At 43.9% G+C, this 17,885-nt stretch overlaps 3 non-coding genes across 3 annotated transcripts; all 3 read left to right on the top strand.

Moving 5' to 3' along the window:
* The first annotated feature begins 1,087 nt into the window (after positions 1–1,087).
* On the top strand, positions 1,088–1,160 carry trnav-aac (transfer RNA valine (anticodon AAC)). The gene has a single exon. It is a non-coding gene; the product is annotated as a tRNA-Val (tRNA).
* A 10,360-nt stretch (positions 1,161–11,520) lies between these two features.
* trnav-cac (transfer RNA valine (anticodon CAC)) lies at positions 11,521–11,593 on the top strand. Its single transcript has one exon. It is a non-coding gene; the product is annotated as a tRNA-Val (tRNA).
* A 3,404-nt stretch (positions 11,594–14,997) lies between these two features.
* Positions 14,998–15,070, top strand: trnav-cac (transfer RNA valine (anticodon CAC)). The gene has a single exon. It is a non-coding gene; the product is annotated as a tRNA-Val (tRNA).
* Positions 15,071–17,885: the final 2,815 nt, after the last annotated feature.

The raw sequence follows: 17,885 nt of genomic DNA, 5'->3' as shown, positions 1-17,885 counted from the left end.
ATTGTGTTGCATACTGACCTGTTTTCCTATATTTACCTGTCATCTATGCAATTCAATTTGTGTTGGATATTGCTGAGAATCTCATTTCAAGATGAGGGCACAGATATTATTATAATCCGACTGAAAGCCTAAACCTGGAACAAATACTGTGTTACATGGATTGCAACGTTTCGAGGGCTGTGCAGCTAAGGTGAGGAAGACAGGAATGATGTGTTTGACGATTGCGTGGAATGCATTGCAAACTTGGGTTACGTTGCTTGATTTCATTCTACACCTTGAAATTCAGAAACAAGTGAGGCACCAGGTGGAAACCAACAGCTGTCTCTGTGGAAGAGGGGACATGGCTTCCTAATCTAACCATTTGAACTCTGCAAACATTCTGCTGGATCTGAACTGCCCTGTATACCAAGGCCAATTTGTATACTATATAAATTGGCATGCCCAGACTATGCAGAGGACTCCAGGTGGGGTCCAACCAGGACATTATATAGCTGCAGTGAAGCTTCGCCCCCATTATATAACTGCCTCTGTTACGCATTCTACTGCGAGGGTAATCACATTGTTTGTAGCATCTCAGCAAAATAAGGACTCATTTGATCAAACTAAAGAGTTTAAAAACACAAATATGTGTCAGTGCAATCAGTAAATAATGAGAAATGAAATCCAGAAGTTGGCAAGAATCCCAAGTGGATGTCTTGGTGTGGTTGGGGAAGGGAATCTTTGTCAATGATGGCACACTGTGCATTAACACTGCAGCAGCTGCTGCACCTCTTACAAACTTAGTTTCTTCAGGGAGAGTTTTAAAAAAAGGGAATTGGATAATTGCATGAAAGGAGAGGCAAAGAAAAGCAGAGCTAAGGAAGTGGGCCCAAGTGGCAAGTCTTTGAAAAAACTGGCAATGGTACGATGGCCTGAATGGACTGGCGATGTGTTGTGCACTGCTGATCGTCCATGGCTGGGTCAATACCTCTGCAGCCTTGCGAAATGTCACAGTGGAATTGCATTTCAATGAAACAAGCACCACAAATCGATTAAGACTGTATAGTTTAACAATACTTGCAGCTTCCTCAGCGCTGTAACGTGTTGAGTTTCTGTAGTGTAGTGGTGATCACGTTTGCCTAACACGCAAAAGGTCCCCAGTTCGAAACTGGGCAGAAACATTTTCAAAACCAACCCAAACTTCTTCGCAAGAAATATGCAATCATTGACATTCCCCATGAACACAACACAATTTCTCAAAGCCCTCTTTCTCTTGCACATTGTGTGCACAATGCCTTGCACTCGCTCCTCTTTCTAGTCCTGATGCTGCAGAAAGTTCCGCAAAACCGAGCAGTGACACTTTATTTGGCTCAGATGAGAATAGAAACCTGCAACACGAGCTTGCTAAGTAACAGCGAATCTTAGTCTCATTTCAGACGAGGCAAAAGCACATCAGCAATTCACTTTCACCAGCTCCACAGTCGTTGAGACAGGGGCACGCTGCAATATTTTGACCCGCACTGTCCAATTACTCGCTGTCAGCAGCAAGTGGCGTCTGCTGCCTCAATCAACAGGTTACTGGCCATCTCGGGGAGGTAAAATAGCACAACCCGGGCCAAATCTCCCCATCAACCAAGCACCGGCTCAGCAAAACGTAGGCACATGATATCCGGGTCACTGAACCTCCGAGCAGCTCTTACAGAACACCCAAGTGACTGAAACTTTCTTTGAGTTGCAATGATGAATCTCCGGTGGAAACAAGTTGGGGGAAATTGCTCCTCCTGAACATTTCTTCTTGGGTAAAAGGGGCAAAAATCCTTTTCAATTTAACCACTGCTGCAGCAGATTCTTGGTGTCTTAAGCACCTTGATAACCCAGCTCTTAACATGCAGCCGCAATTATGACAAGGGGTGAAGGTTCATGACACGCAGAGGGGAAAAAGTTATTTAAGTTATGACAGTCGCTCACAGATTTAATAGCGTTTTGTTCAGTCAGTAACAGAGACATACCTGGATTTATTGATGCAGATTAACATAAATATTCAGCGTCACGCAGAGCCGCTAGGAGTACTTTGCCTCCCTTAAAGACGGACACGGCTGATTCTGTAACTGAAGCTAAGGAAACAGGCAGACCTGCCAAATTATTATTTTATTTTGTTCTTCATTCGGCAAGTAACAGGAACACTAACAAGGTGGCGTTGAAAATGAGATGCACTGCGGCTCCGCTCAATATCAAAGCGCTCCTTCATATTGAACCGAGGAAGAATATACATGAATAAAAGCAAAATACTGTGGATGCTGGAAATCTGAAATAAAAACAAGAAATTCTGGAAATACTCAGCACGACTGGCAGCATCTGTGGAGACAGAAGCAGAGTTAACATTTCGGCTCAGTGACCCTTCTTCAGAACTGGCAAATATTAGAAATGTCAAAGGTTAGAAGCAAGTAAAGCGGGGGTGGAGCAAGAGATAACAAAGGAGAAGGTGTAGATTGGACAAGGCCACAGAATAGCTGACCAGAAGGTCATGGAGCAAAGGCAAACAATATGTTAATGGTGTGTTGAAAGACAAAGCATTAGTACAGAGAGGACTGTTAATGGACTGAAAATTGAACAGCAGCAAGTACAAACAGGAAAAAAAACAGTGGGTAAGCAAACTGAACAAACTAAGATGAAATAAAATAAACATACAAAAAAATGTAAAAAATGTAAAAATGAAAAATAACAAAAAATGAAAGTAAAATGGGGGCCCCGTCATGCTCTGGAATTATTGAACTCAATATTCAGTCCGGCACGCTCTCGTGTGCAGTGGTTCACACTGCAGCCTCACAGCTCCAGCGACCCGCTTTCAATTCTGGGCACTGCCTGCGTGGTGTTTGCAAGTTCTCCCTGTGTCTGCGTGGGATTCCTCTGGGTGCTCCGGTTTCCTCCCACATGCCAAAGACTGGCTGCTTGATAGGTTAATTGGCCATTATAAATTGCCCCTCGTATAGGGAGGTGGCAGGGAAATATAGGGAAGGTGGGGATGTGGTAGGAATATGGAATTCGTGTCGGATTAGTATAAATGGGTGGTCGATGGTCAGCACAGACTCGGTGGGCCGAAGGGCCTGTTTCACTGCTGTATCACCAAACTAAACTAATCGGTCAACGGGATGCTGCTTTTCGAGCTTGTGTTGATGTTCACTGGAACACTGAGGCAATCCCAGGATAGAGATGTGAGCATGAGAGCAGTGGGCAGTCTTGAAATGGCAAGCAACCGGAAGCTCAGGGTCCTGCTTGCGGACTGAGCCGACGTATTCCGCAAAGCGGTCACCCAGTCTGCGTTTGGTCTCCCCAATCAACATGAATATACATGAATTGGATTTAGGCGCCAGTATGTTGCAAAACAAGAAGAAAGAAAAGCACAAATGCCATTAACTCAGACTTTGCAAATGATTCACTGAAAAATTCTTTCATTTGCTGGAAAAGATGACTATTGTGCATCTGAAAATGGGCACCATGGAATTGTGTTGCATACTGACCTGTTTTCCTATATTTGCCTGTCATCTATGCAATTCAATTTGTGTTGGATATTGCTGAGAATCTCATTTCAAGATGAGGGCACAGATATTATTATAATCCTACTGAAAGCATAAACCTGGAACAAATACTGTGTTATATGGATTGCAACGTTTCGAGGGCTGTGCAGCTAAGGTGAGGAAGACAGGAATGATGTGTTTGATGATTGCGTGGAATGCATTGCAAACTTGGGTTACGTTGCTTGATTTCATTCTACACCTTGAAATTCAGAAACAAGTGAGGCACCAGGTGGAAACCAACAGCTGTCTCTGTGGAAGAGGGGACATGGCTTCCTAATCTAACCATTTGAACTCTGCAAACATTCTGCTGGATCTGAACTGCCCTGTATACCAAGGCCAATTTGTATACTATATAGATTGGCATGCCCAGACTATGCAGAGGACTCCAGGTGGGGTCCAACCAGGACATTATATAGCTGCAGTGAAGCTTCACCCCAATTATATAACTGCCTCTGTTACGCATTCTACTGCGAGGGTAATCACATTGTATGTAGCAACTCAGCAAAATAAGGACTCATTTGATCAAAATAAAGAGTTTAAAAACACAAATATGTGTCAGTGCAATCAGTAAATAATGAGAAATGAAATCCAGAAGTTGGCAAGAATCCCAAGTGGATGTCTTGGTGTGGTTGGGGAAGGGAATCTTTGTCAATGATGGCACACTGTGCATTAACACTGCAGCAGCTGCTGCACCTCTTACAAACTTAGTTTCTTAAGGGAGAGTTTTTAAAAAAGGGAATTGGATAATTGCATGAAAGGAGAGGCAAAGAAAAGCAGAGCTAAGGAAGTGGGCCCAAGTGGCAAGTCTTTGAAAAAACTGGCAATGGTACGATGGCCTGAATGGACTGGCGATGTGTTGTGCACTGCTGATCGTCCATGGCTGGGTCAATACCTCTGCAGCCTTGCGAAATGTCACAGTGGAATTGCATTTCAATGAAACAAGCACCACAAATCGATTAAGACTGTATAGTTTAACAATACTTGCAGCTTCCTCAGCGTTGTAACGTGCTGAGTTTCTGTAGTGTAGTGGTGATCACGTTTACTTAACACGCCAAAGGTCCCCAGTTCGAAACTGCGCAGTAACATTTTCAAAACGAACCCAAACTTCTTCGCAAGAAATATGCAATCATTGACATTCCCCATGAACACAACACAATTTCTCAAAGCCCTCTTTCTCTTGCACATTGTGTGCACAATGCCTTGCACTCGCTCCTCTTTCTCGTCCTGATGCTGCAGAAAGTTCCGCAAAACCGAGCAGTGACACTTTATTTGGCTCAGATGAGAATAGAAACCTGCAACACGAGCTTGCTAAGTAACAGCGAATCTTAGTCTCATTTCAGACGAGGCAAAAGCACATCAGCAATTCACTTTCACCAGCTCCACAGTCGTTGAGACAGGGGCAAGCTGCAATATTTTGACCCGCACTGTCCAATTACTCGCTGTCAGCAGCAAGTGGCGTCTGCTGCCTCAATCAACAGGTTACTGGCCATCTCGGGGAGGTAAAATAGCACAACCCGGGCCAAGTCTCCCCATCAACTATGCACCGGCTCAGCAAAACGGAGGCACATGATATCCGGGTCACTGAACCTCCGAGCAGCTCTTGCAGAACACCCAAGTGACTGAAACTTTCTTTGAGTTGCAATGATGAATCTCCGGTGGAAACAAGTTGGGGGAAATTGCTCCTCCTGAACATTTCTTCTTGGGTAAAAGGGGCAAAAATCCTTTTCAATTTAACCACTGCTGCAGCAGATTCTTGGTGTCTTAAGCACCTTGATAACCCAGCTCTTAACATGCCGCCGCAATTATGACAAGGGGTAAAGGTTCATGACACGCAGAGGGGAAAAAGTTATTTAAGTTCTGACAGTCGCTCACAGATTTATTAGCGTTTTGTTCAGTCAGTAACAGAGACATACCTGGATTTATTGATGCAGATTAACATAACTATTCAGCGTCACGCAGAGCCGCTAGGAGTACTTTGCCTCCCTTAAAGACGGACACAGCTGATTCTGTAACTGAAGCTAAGGAAACAGGCAGACCTGCCAAATTATCATTTTATTTTGTTCTTCATTCGGCAAGTAACAGGAACACTAACAAGGTGGCGTTGAAAATGAGATGCACTGCGGCTCCGCTCAATATCAAAGCGCTCCTTCATATTGAACCGAGGAAGAATATACATGAATAAAAGCAAAATACTGTGGATGCTGGAAATCTGAAATAAAAACCAGAAATTCTGGAAATACTCAGCACGACTGGCAGCATCTGTGGAGACAGAAGCAGAGTTAACATTTCGGCTCAGTGACCCTTCTTCAGAACTGGCAAATATTAGAAATGTCAAAGGTTAGAAGCAAGTAAAGCGGGGGTGGAGCAAGAGATAACAAAGGAGAAGGTGTAGATTGGACAAGGCCACAGAATAGCTGACCAGAAGGTCATGGAGCAAAGGCAAACAATATGTTAATGGTGTGTTGAAAGACAAAGCATTAGTACAGAGAGGACTGTTAATGGACTGAAAATTGAAGAGCAGCAAGTACAAACAGGAAAAAAAACAGTGGGTAAGCAAACTGAACAAACTAAGATGAAATAAAATAAACATACAAAAAAATGTAAATAATGTAAAAATGAAAAATAACAAAAAATGAAAGTAAAATGGGGGCCCCGTCATGCTCTGGAATTATTGAACTCAATATTCAGTCCGGCACGCTCTCGTGTGCAGTGGTTCACACCGCAGCCTCACAGCTCCAGCGACCCGCTTTCAATTCTGGGCACTGCCTGCGTGGTGTTTGCAAGTTCTCCCTGTGTCTGCGTGGGATTCCTCTGGGTGCTCCGGTTTCCTCCCACATGCCAAAGACTGGCTGCTTGATAGGTTAATTGGCCATTATAAATTGCCCCTCGTATCGGGAGGTGGTAGGGAAATCTAGGGAAGGTGGGGATGTGGTAGGAAAATGGAATTCGTGTCGGATTAGTATGAATGGGTGGTCGATGGTCAGCACAGACTCGGTGGGCCGAAGGGCCTGTTTCACTGCTGTATCACCAAACTAAACTAATCGGTCAACGGGATGCTGTTTTTCGAGCTTGTGTTGATGTTCACTGGAACACTGAGGCAATCCCAGGATAGAGATGTGAGCATGAGAGCAGTGGGCAGTCTTGAAATGGCAAGCAACCGGAAGCTCAGGGTCCTGCGTGCGGACTGAGCCGACGTATTCCGCAAAGCGGTCACCCAGTCTGCGTTTGGTCTCCCCAATAAACATGAATATACATGAATTGGATTTAGGCGCCAGTATGTTGCAAAACAAGAAGAAAGAAAAGCACAAATGCCATTAACTCTGACTTTGCAAATGATTCACTGAAAAATTCTTTCATTTGTTGGAAAAGATGACTATTGTGCATCTGAAAATGGGCACCATGGAATTGTGTTGCATACTGACCTGTTTTCCTATATTTGCCTGTTATCTATGCAATTCAATTTGTGTTGGATATTGCTGAGAATCTCATTTCAAGATGAGGGCACAGATATTATTATAATCCTACAAAAAGCCTAAACCTGGAACAAATGCTGTGTTACATGGATTGCAACGTTTCGAGGGCTGTGCAGCTAAGGTGAGGAAGACAGGAATGATGTGTTTGATGATTGCGTGGAATGCATTGCAAACTTGGGTTACGTTGCTTGATTTCATTCTACACCTTGAAATTCAGAAACAAGTGAGGCACCAGGTGGAAACCAACAGCTGTCTCTGTGGAAGAGGGGACATGGCTTCCTAATCTAACCATTTGAACTCTGCAAACATTCTGCTGGATCTGAACTGCCCTGTATACCAAGGCCAATTTGTATACTATATAAATTGGCATGCCCAGACTATGCAGAGGACTCCAGGTGGGGTCCAACCAGGACATTATATAGCTGCAGTGAAGCTTCGCCCCCATTATATAACTGCCTCTGTTACGCATTCTACTGCGAGGGTAATCACATTGTTTGTAGCATCTCAGCAAAATAAGGACTCATTTGATCAAAATAAAGAGTTTAAAAACACAAATATGTGTCAGTGCAATCAGTAAATAATGAGAAATGAAATCCAGAACTTGGCAAGAATCCCAAGTGGATGTCTTGGTGTGGTTGGGGAAGGGAATCTTTGTCAATGATGGCACACTGTGCATTAACACTGCAGCAGCTGCTGCACCTCTGACAAACTTAGTTTCTTAAGGGAGAGTTTTAAAAAAAGGGAATTGGATAATTGCATGAAAGGAGAGGCAAAGAAAAGCAGAGCTAAGGAAGTGGGCCCAAATGGCAAGTCTTTCAAAAAACTGCCATGGTACGATGGCCTGAATGGACTGGCGATGTGTTGTGCACTGCTGATCGTCCATGGCTGGGTCAATACCTCTGCAGCCTTGCGAAATGTCACAGTGGAATTGCATTTGAATGAAACAAGCACCACAAATCGATTAAGACTGTATAGTTTAACAATACTTGCAGCTTCCTCAGCGCTGTAAGTGTGTTGAGTTTCTGTAGTGTAGTGGTGATCACGTTTGCCTCACACGAAAAGGTCCACAGTTCGAAACTGGGCCGAAACATTTTCAAAACGAACCCAAACTTCTTCGCAAGAAATATGCAATCATTGACATTCCCCATGAACACAACACAATTTCTCAAAGCCCTCTTTCTCTTGCACATTGTGTGCACAATGCCTTGCACTCGCTCCTTTTTCTAGTCCAGATGCTGCAGAAAGTTCCTCAAAACCGAGCAGTGACACTTTATTTGGCTCAGATTAGAATAGAAACCTGCAACACGAGCTTGCTAAGTAACAGCGAATCTTAGTCTCATTTCAGACGAGGCAAAAGCACATCAGCAATTCACTTTCACCAGCTCCACAGTCGTTGAGACAGGGGCACGCTGCAATATTTTGACCCGCACTGTCCAATTACTCGCTGTCAGCAGCAAGTGGCGTCTGCTGCCTCAATCAACAGGTTACTGGCCATCTCGGGGAGGTAAAATAGCACAACCCGGGCCAAATCTCCCCATCAACTATGCACCGGCTCAGCAAAACGGAGGCACATGATATCCGGGTCACTGTACCTCCGAGCAGCTCTTGCAGAACACCCAAGTGACTGAAACTTTCTTTGAGTTGCAATGATGAATCTCCGGTGGAAACAAGTTGGGGGAAATTGCTCCTCCTGAACATTTCTTCTTGGGTAAAAGGGGCAAAAATCCTTTTCAATTTAACCACTGCTGCAGCAGATTCTTGGTGTCTTAAGCACCTTGATAACCCAGCTCTTAACATGCAGCCGCAATTATGACAAGGGGTAAAGGTTCATGACACGCAGAGGGGAAAAAGTTATTTAAGTTATGACAGTCGCTCACAGATTTATTAGCGTTTTGTTCCGTCAGTAACAGAGACATACCTGGATTTATTGATGCAGATTAACATAACTATTCAGCGTCACGCAGAGCCGCGAGGAGTACTTTGCCTCCCTTAAAGACGGACACAGCTGATTCTGTAACTGAAGCTAAGGAAACAGGCAGACCTGCCAAATTATCATTTTATTTTGTTCTTCATTCGGCAAGTAACAGGAACACTAACAAGGTGGCGTTGAAAATGAGATGCACTGCGGCTCCGCTCAATATCAAAGCGCTCCTTCATATTGAACTGAGGAAGAATATACATGAATAAAAGCAAAATACTGTGGATGCTGGAAATCTGAAATAAAAACAAGAAATTCTGGAAATACTCAGCAGGTCTGGCAGCATCTGTGGAGACAGAAGCAGAGTTAACATTTCGGCTCAGTGACCCTTCTTCAGAACTGGCAAATATTAGAAATGTCAATGGTTAGAAGCAAGTAAAGCGGGGGTGGAGCAAGAGATAACAAAGAAGTTGTAGATTGGACAAGGCCACAGAATAGCTGACCAGAAGGTCATGGAGCAAAGGCAAACAATATGTTAATGGTGTGTTGAAAGACAAAGCATTAGTACAGAGAGGACTGTTAATGGACTGAAAATTGAACAGCAGCAAGTACAAACAGGAAAAAAAACAGTGGGTAAGCAAACTGAACAAACGAAGATGAAATAAAATAAACATACAAAAACATGTAAAAAATGAAAAATTGAAAAATAACAAAAAATGAAAGTAAAATGGGGGCCCCGTCATGCTCTGGAATTATTGAACTCAATATTCAGTCCGGCACGCTCTCGTGTGCAGTGGTTCACACCGCAGCCTCACAGCTCCAGCGACCCGCTTTCAATTCTGGGCACTGCCTGCGTCTTGTTTGCAAGTTCTCCCTGTGTCTGCGTGGGATTCCTCTGGGTGCTCCGGTTTCCTCCCACATGCCAAAGACTGGCTGCTTGATAGGTTAATTGGCCATTATAAATTGCCCCTCGTATAGGGAGGTGGTAGGGAAATATAGGGAAGGTGGGGATGTGGTAGGAATATGGAATTCGTGTCGGATTAGTATAAATGGGTGGTTGATGGTCAGCACAGACTCGGTGGGCCGAAGGGCCTGTTTCACTGCTGTATCACCAAACTAAACTAATCGGTCAACGGGATGCTGTTTTTCGAGCTTGTGTTGATGTTCACTGGAACACTGAGGCAATCCCAGGATAGAAATGTGAGCATGAGAGCAGTGGGCAGTCTTGAAATGGCAAGCAACCGGAAGCTCAGGGTCCTGCTTGCGGACTGAGCCGACGTATTCCGCAAAGCGGTCACCCAGTCTGCGTTTGGTCTCCCCAATAAACATGAATATACATGAATTGGATTTAGGCGCCAGTATGTTGCAAAACAAGAAGAAAGAAAAGCACAAATGCCATTAACTCTGACTTTGCAAATGATTCACTGAAAAATTCTTTCATTTGCTGGAAAAGATGACTATTGTGCATCTGAAAATGGGCACCATGGAATTGTGTTGCATACTGACCTGTTTTCTTATATTTGCCTGTCACCTATGCAATTCAATTTGTGTTGGATATTGCTGAGAATCTCATTTCAAGATGAGGGCACAGATATTATTATAATCCTACTGAAAGCCTAAACCTGGAACAAATACTGTGTTACATGGATTGCAACGTTTCGAGGGCTGTGCAACTAAGGTGAGGAAGACGGGAATGATGTGTTTGATGATTGCGTGGAATGCATTGCAAACTTGGGTTACGTTGCTTCATTTCATTCCACACCTTGAAATTCAGAAACAAGTGAGGCACCCGGTGGAAACCAACAGCTGACTCTGTGGAAGAGGGGACATGGCTTCCTAATCTAACCATTTGAACTCTGCAAACATTCTGCTGGATCTGAACTGCCCTGTATACCAAGGCCAATTTGTATACTATATAAATTGGCATGCCCAGACTATGCAGAGGACTCCAGGTGGGGTCCAACCAGGACATTATATAGCTGCAGTGAAGCTCCGCCCCCATTATATAACTGCCTCTGTTACGCATTCTACTGCGAGGGTAATTACATTATTTGTAGCTTCTCAGCAAAATAAGGACTCATTTGATCAAAATAAAGAGTTTAAAAACACAAATATGTGTCAGTGCAATCAGTAAATAATGAGAAATGAAATCCAGAAGTTGGCAAGAATCCCAAGTGGATGTCTTGGTGTGGTTGGGGAAGGGAATCTTTGTCAATGATGGCACACTGTGCATTAACACTGCAGCAGCTGCTGCACCTCTGACAAACTTAGTTTCTTAAGGGAGAGTTTTAAAAAAAGGGAATTGGATAATTGCATGAAAGGAGAGGCAAAGAAAAGCAGAGCTAAGGAAGTGGGCCCAAATGGCAAGTCTTTCAAAAAACTGCCATGGTACGATGGCCTGAATGGACTGGCGATGTGTTGTGCACTGCTGATCGTCCATGGCTGGGTCAATACCTCTGCAGCCTTGCGAAATGTCACAGTGGAATTGCATTTCAATGAAACAAGCACCACAAATCGATTAAGACTGTATAGTTTAACAATACTTGCAGCTTCCTCAGCGCTGTAAGTGTGTTGAGTTTCTGTAGTGTAGTGGTGATCACGTTTGCCTCACACGCAAAAGCTCCCCAGTTCGAAACTTGGCAGAAACATTTTCAAAACGAACCCAAACTTCTTCGCAAGAAATATGCAATCATTGACATTCCCCATGAACACAACACAATTTCTCAAAGCCCTCTTTCTCTTGCACATTGTGTGCACAATGCCTTGCACTCGCTCCTCTTTCTAGTCCTGATGCTGCAGAAAGTTCCTCAAAACCGAGCAGTGACACTTTATTTGGCTCAGATTAGAATAGAAACCTGCAACACGAGCTTGCGAAGTAACAGCGAATCTTAGTCTCATTTCAGACGAGGCAAAAGCACATCAGCAATTCACTTTCACCAGCTCCACAGTCGTTGAGACAGGGGCACGCTGCAATATTTTGACCCGCACTGTCCAATTACTCGCTGTCAGCAGCAAGTGGCGTCTGCTGCCTCAATCAACAGGTTACTGGCCATCTCGGGGAGGTAAAATAGCACAACCCGGGCCAAATCTCCCCATCAACTATGCACCGGCTCAGCAAAACGGAGGCACATGATATCCGGGTCACTGAACCTCCGAGCAGCTCTTACAGAACACCCAAGTGACTGAAACTTTCTTTGAGTTGCAATGATGAATCTCCGGTGGAAACAAGTTGGGGGAAATTGCTCCCCCTGAACATTTCTTCTTGGGTAAAAGGGGCAAAAATCCTTTTCAATTTAACCACTGCTGCAGCAGATTCTTGGTGTCTTAAGCACCTTGATAACCCAGCTCTTAACATGCAGCCGCAATTATGACAAGGGGTAAAGGTTCATGACACGCAGAGGGGGAAAATTTATTTAAGTTATGACAGTCGCTCACAGACGTATTAGCGTTTTGTTCCGTCAGTAACAGAGACATACCTGGATTTATTGATGCAGATTAACATAACTATTCAGCGTCACGCAGAGCCGCGAGGAGTACTTTGCCTCCCTTAAAGACGGACACAGCTGATTCTGTAACTGAAGCTAAGGAAACAGGCAGACCTGCCAAATTATCATTTTATTTTGTTCTTCATTCGGCAAGTAACAGGAACACTAACAAGGTGGCGTTGAAAATGAGATGCACTGCGGCTCCGCTCAATATCAAAGCGCTCCTTCATATTGAACCGAGGAAGAATATACATGAATAAAAGCAAAATACTGTGGATGCTGGAAATCTGAAATAAAAACAAGAAATTCTGGAAATACTCAGCAGGTCTGGCAGCATCTGTGGAGACAGAAGCAGAGTTAACATTTCGGCTCAGTGACCCTTCTTCAGAACTGGCAAATATTAGAAATGTCAAAGGTTAGAAGCAAGTAAAGCGGGGGTGGAGCAAGAGATAACAAAGAAGTTGTAGATTGGACAAGGCCACAGAATAGCTGACCAGAAGGTCATGGAGCACAGGCAAACAATATGTTAATGGTGTGTTGAAAGACAAAGCATTAGTACAGAGAGGACTGTTAATGGACTGAAAATTGAACAGCAGCAAGTACAAACAGGAAAAAAAAACAGTGGGTAAGCAAACTGAACAAACGAAGATGAAATAAAATAAACATACAAAAACATGTAAAAAATGAAAAATTGAAAAATAACAAAAAATGAAAGTAAAATGGGGGCCCCGTCATGCTCTGGAATTATTGAACTCAATATTCAGTCCGGCACGCTCTCGTGTGCAGTGGTTCACACCGCAGCCTCACAGCTCCAGCGACCCGCTTTCAATTCTGGGCACTGCCTGCGTCTTGTTTGCAAGTTCTCCCTGTGTCTGCGTGGGATTCCTCTGGGTGCTCCGGTTTCTTCCCACATGCCAAAGACTGGCTGCTTGATAGGTTAATTGGCCATTATAAATTGCCCCTCGTATAGGGAGGTGGTAGGGAAATATAGGGAAGGTGGGGATGTGGTAGGAATATGGAATTCGTGTCGGATTAGTATAAATGGGTCGTTGATGGTCAGCACAGACTCGGTGGGCCGAAGGGCCTGTTTCACTGCTGTATCACCAAACTAAACTAATCGGTCAACGGGATGCTGTTTTTCGAGCTTGTGTTGATGTTCACTGGAACACTGAGGCAATCCCAGGATAGAAATGTGAGCATGAGAGCAGTGGGCAGTCTTGAAATGGCAAGCAACCGGAAGCTCAGGGTCCTGCTTGCGGACTGAGCCGACGTATTCCGCAAAGCGGTCACCCAGTCTGCGTTTGGTCTCCCCAATAAACATGAATATACATGAATTGGATTTAGGCGCCAGTATGTTGCAAAACAAGAAGAAAGAAAAGCACAAATGCCATTAACTCTGACTTTGCAAATGATTCACTGAAAAATTCTTTCATTTGCTGGAAAAGATGACTATTGTGCATCTGAAAATGGGCACCATGGAATTGTGTTGCATACTGACCTGTTTTCTTATATTTGCCTGTCACCTATGCAATTCAATTTGTGTTGGATATTGCTGAGAATCTCATTTCAAGATGAGGGCACAGATATTATTATAATCCTACTGAAAGCCTAAACCTGGAACAAATACTGTGTTACATGGATTGCAACGTTTCGAGGGCTGTGCAACTAAGGTGAGGAAGACGGGAATGATGTGTTTGATGATTGCGTGGAATGCATTGCAAACTTGGGTTACGTTGCTTCATTTCATTCCACACCTTGAAATTCAGAAACAAGTGAGGCACCCGGTGGAAACCAACAGCTGACTCTGTGGAAGAGGGGACATGGCTTCCTAATCTAACCATTTGAACTCTGCAAACATTCTGCTGGATCTGAACTGCCCTGTATACCAAGGCCAATTTGTATACTATATAAATTGGCATGCCCAGACTATGCAGAGGACTCCAGGTGGGGTCCAACCAGGACATTATATAGCTGCAGTGAAGCTCCGCCCCCATTATATAACTGCCTCTGTTACGCATTCTACTGCGAGGGTAATTACATTATTTGTAGCATCTCAGCAAAATAAGGACTCATTTGATCAAAATAAAGAGTTTAAAAACACAAATATGTGTCAGTGCAATCAGTAAATAATGAGAAATGAAATCCAGAAGTTGGCAAGAATCCCAAGTGGATGTCTTGGTGTGGTTGGGGAAGGGAATCTTTGTCAATGATGGCACACTGTGCATTAACACTGCAGCAGCTGCTGCACCTCTGACAAACTTAGTTTCTTAACGGAGAGTTTTAAAAAAAGGGAATTGGATAATTGCATGAAAGGAGAGGCAAAGAAAAGCAGAGCTAAGGAAGTGGGCCCAAATGGCAAGTCTTTCAAAAAACTGCCATGGTACGATGGCCTGAATGGACTGGCGATGTGTTGTGCACTGCTGATCGTCCATGGCTGGGTCAATACCTCTGCAGCCTTGCGAAATGTCACAGTGGAATTGCATTTCAATGAAACAAGCACCACAAATCGATTAAGACTGTATAGTTTAACAATACTTGCAGCTTCCTCAGCGCTGTAAGTGTGTTGAGTTTCTGTAGTGTAGTGGTGATCACGTTTGCCTCACACGCAAAAGCTCCCCAGTTCGAAACTTGGCAGAAACATTTTCAAAACGAACCCAAACTTCTTCGCAAGAAATATGCAATCATTGACATTCCCCATGAACACAACACAATTTCTCAAAGCCCTCTTTCTCTTGCACATTGTGTGCACAATGCCTTGCACTCGCTCCTCTTTCTAGTCCTGATGCTGCAGAAAGTTCCTCAAAACCGAGCAGTGACACTTTATTTGGCTCAGATTAGAATAGAAACCTGCAACACGAGCTTGCGAAGTAACAGCGAATCTTAGTCTCATTTCAGACGAGGCAAAAGCACATCAGCAATTCACTTTCACCAGCTCCACAGTCGTTGAGACAGGGGCACGCTGCAATATTTTGACCCGCACTGTCCAATTACTCGCTGTCAGCAGCAAGTGGCGTCTGCTGCCTCAATCAACAGGTTACTGGCCATCTCGGGGAGGTAAAATAGCACAACCCGGGCCAAATCTCCCCATCAACTATGCACCGGCTCAGCAAAACGGAGGCACATGATATCCGGGTCACTGAACCTCCGAGCAGCTCTTTCAGAACACCCAAGTGACTGAAACTTTCTTTGAGTTGCAATGATGAATCTCCGGTGGAAACAAGTTGGGGGAAATTGCTCCTCCTGAACATTTCTTCTTGGGTAAAAGGGGCAAAAATCCTTTTCAATTTAACCACTGCTGCAGCAGATTCTTGGTGTCTTAAGCACCTTGATAACCCAGCTCTTAACATGCAGCCGCAATTATGACAAGGGGTAAAGGTTCATGACACGCAGAGGGGGAAAATTTATTTAAGTTATGACAGTCGCTCACAGACGTATTAGCGTTTTGTTCCGTCAGTAACAGAGACATACCTGGATTTATTGATGCAGATTAACATAACTATTCAGCGTCACGCAGAGCCGCGAGGAGTACTTTGCCTCCCTTAAAGACGGACACAGCTGATTCTGTAACTGAAGCTAAGGAAACAGGCAGACCTGCCAAATTATCATTTTATTTTGTTCTTCATTCGGCAAGTAACAGGAACACTAACAAGGTGGCGTTGAAAATGAGATGCACTGCGGCTCCGCTCAATATCAAAGCGCTCCTTCATATTGAACCGAGGAAGAATATACATGAATAAAAGCAAAATACTGTGGATGCTGGAAATCTGAAATAAAAACAAGAAATTCTGGAAATACTCAGCAGGTCTGGCAGCATCTGTGGAGACAGAAGCAGAGTTAACATTTCGGCTCAGTGACCCTTCTTCAGAACTGGCAAATATTAGAAATGTCAAAGGTTAGAAGCAAGTAAAGCGGGGGTGGAGCAAGAGATAACAAAGGAGAAGGTGTAGATTGGACAAGGCCACAGAATAGCTGACCAGAAGGTCATGGAGCAAAGGCAAACAATATGTTAATGGTGTGTTGAAAGACAAAGCATTAGTACAGAGAGGACTGTTAATGGACTGAAAATTGAAGAGCAGCAAGTACAAACAGGAAAAAAAACAGTGGGTAAGCAAACTGAACAAACTAAGATGAAATAAAATAAACATACAAACAAATGTAAATAATGTAAAAATGAAAAATAACAAAAAATGAAAGTAAAATGGGGGCCCCGTCATGCTCTGGAATTATTGAACTCAATATTCAGTCCGGCACGCTCTCGTGTGCAGTGGTTCACACCGCAGCCTCACAGCTCCAGCGACCCGCTTTCAATTCTGGGCACTGCCTGCGTGGTGTTTGCAAGTTCTCCCTGTGTCTGCGTGGGATTCCTCTGGGTGCTCCGGTTTCCTCCCACATGCCAAAGACTGGCTGCTTGAAAGGTTAATTGGCCATTATAAATTGCCCCTCGTATAGGGAGGTGGTAAGGAAATATAGGGAAGGTGGGGATGTGGTAGGAATATGGAATTCGATTCGGATTAGTATAAATGGGTGGTCGATGGTCAGCACAGACTCGGTGGGCCGAAGGGCCTGTTTCACTGCTGTATCACCAAACTAAACTAATCGGTCAACGGGATGCTGTTTTTCGAGCTTGTGTTGATGTTCACTGGAACACTGAGGCAATCCCAGGATAGAGATGTGAGCATGAGAGCAGTGGGCAGTCTTGAAATGGCAAGCAACCGGAAGCTCAGGGTCCTGCTTGCGGACTGAGCCGACGTATTCCGCAAAGCGGTCACCCAGTCTGCATTTGGTCTCCCCAATAAACATGAATATACATGAATTGGATTTAGGCGCCAGTATGTTGCAAAACAAGAAGAAAGAAAAGCACAAATGCCATTAACTCTGACTTTGCAAATGATTCACTGAAAAATTCTTTCATTTGCTGGAAAAGATGACTATTGTGCATCTGAAAATGGGCACCATGGAATTGTGTTGCATACTGACCTGTTTTCCTATATTTGCCTGTCATCTATGCAATTCAATTTGTGTTGGATATTGCTGAGAATCTCATTTCAAGATGAGGGCACAGATATTATTATAATCCTACTGAAAGCCTAAACCTGGAACAAATACTGTGTTACATGGATTGCAACGTTTCGAGGGCTGTGCAGCTAAGGTGAGGAAGACAGGAATGATGTGTTTGATGATTGCGTGGAATGCATTGCAAACTTGGGTTACGTTGCTTGATTTCATTCTACACCTTGAAATTCAGAAGCAAGTGAGGCACCAGGTGGAAACCAACAGCTGTCTCTGTGGAAGAGGGGACATTGCTTCCTAATCTAACCATTTGAACTCTGCAAACATTCTGCTGGATCTGAACTGCCCTGTATACCAAGGCCAATTTGTATACTATATAAATTGGCATGCCCAGACTATGCAGAGGACTCCAGGTGGGGTCCAACAAGGACATTATATAGCTGCA

Source organism: Heterodontus francisci, chromosome 22 (assembly GCF_036365525.1).
Source record: "Heterodontus francisci isolate sHetFra1 chromosome 22, sHetFra1.hap1, whole genome shotgun sequence".
Lineage (NCBI taxonomy): Eukaryota > Metazoa > Chordata > Chondrichthyes > Heterodontiformes > Heterodontidae > Heterodontus > Heterodontus francisci.
Note: the sequence above shows the minus strand (reverse complement) of the source record. Positions and strands in the feature narration are given on the sequence as shown.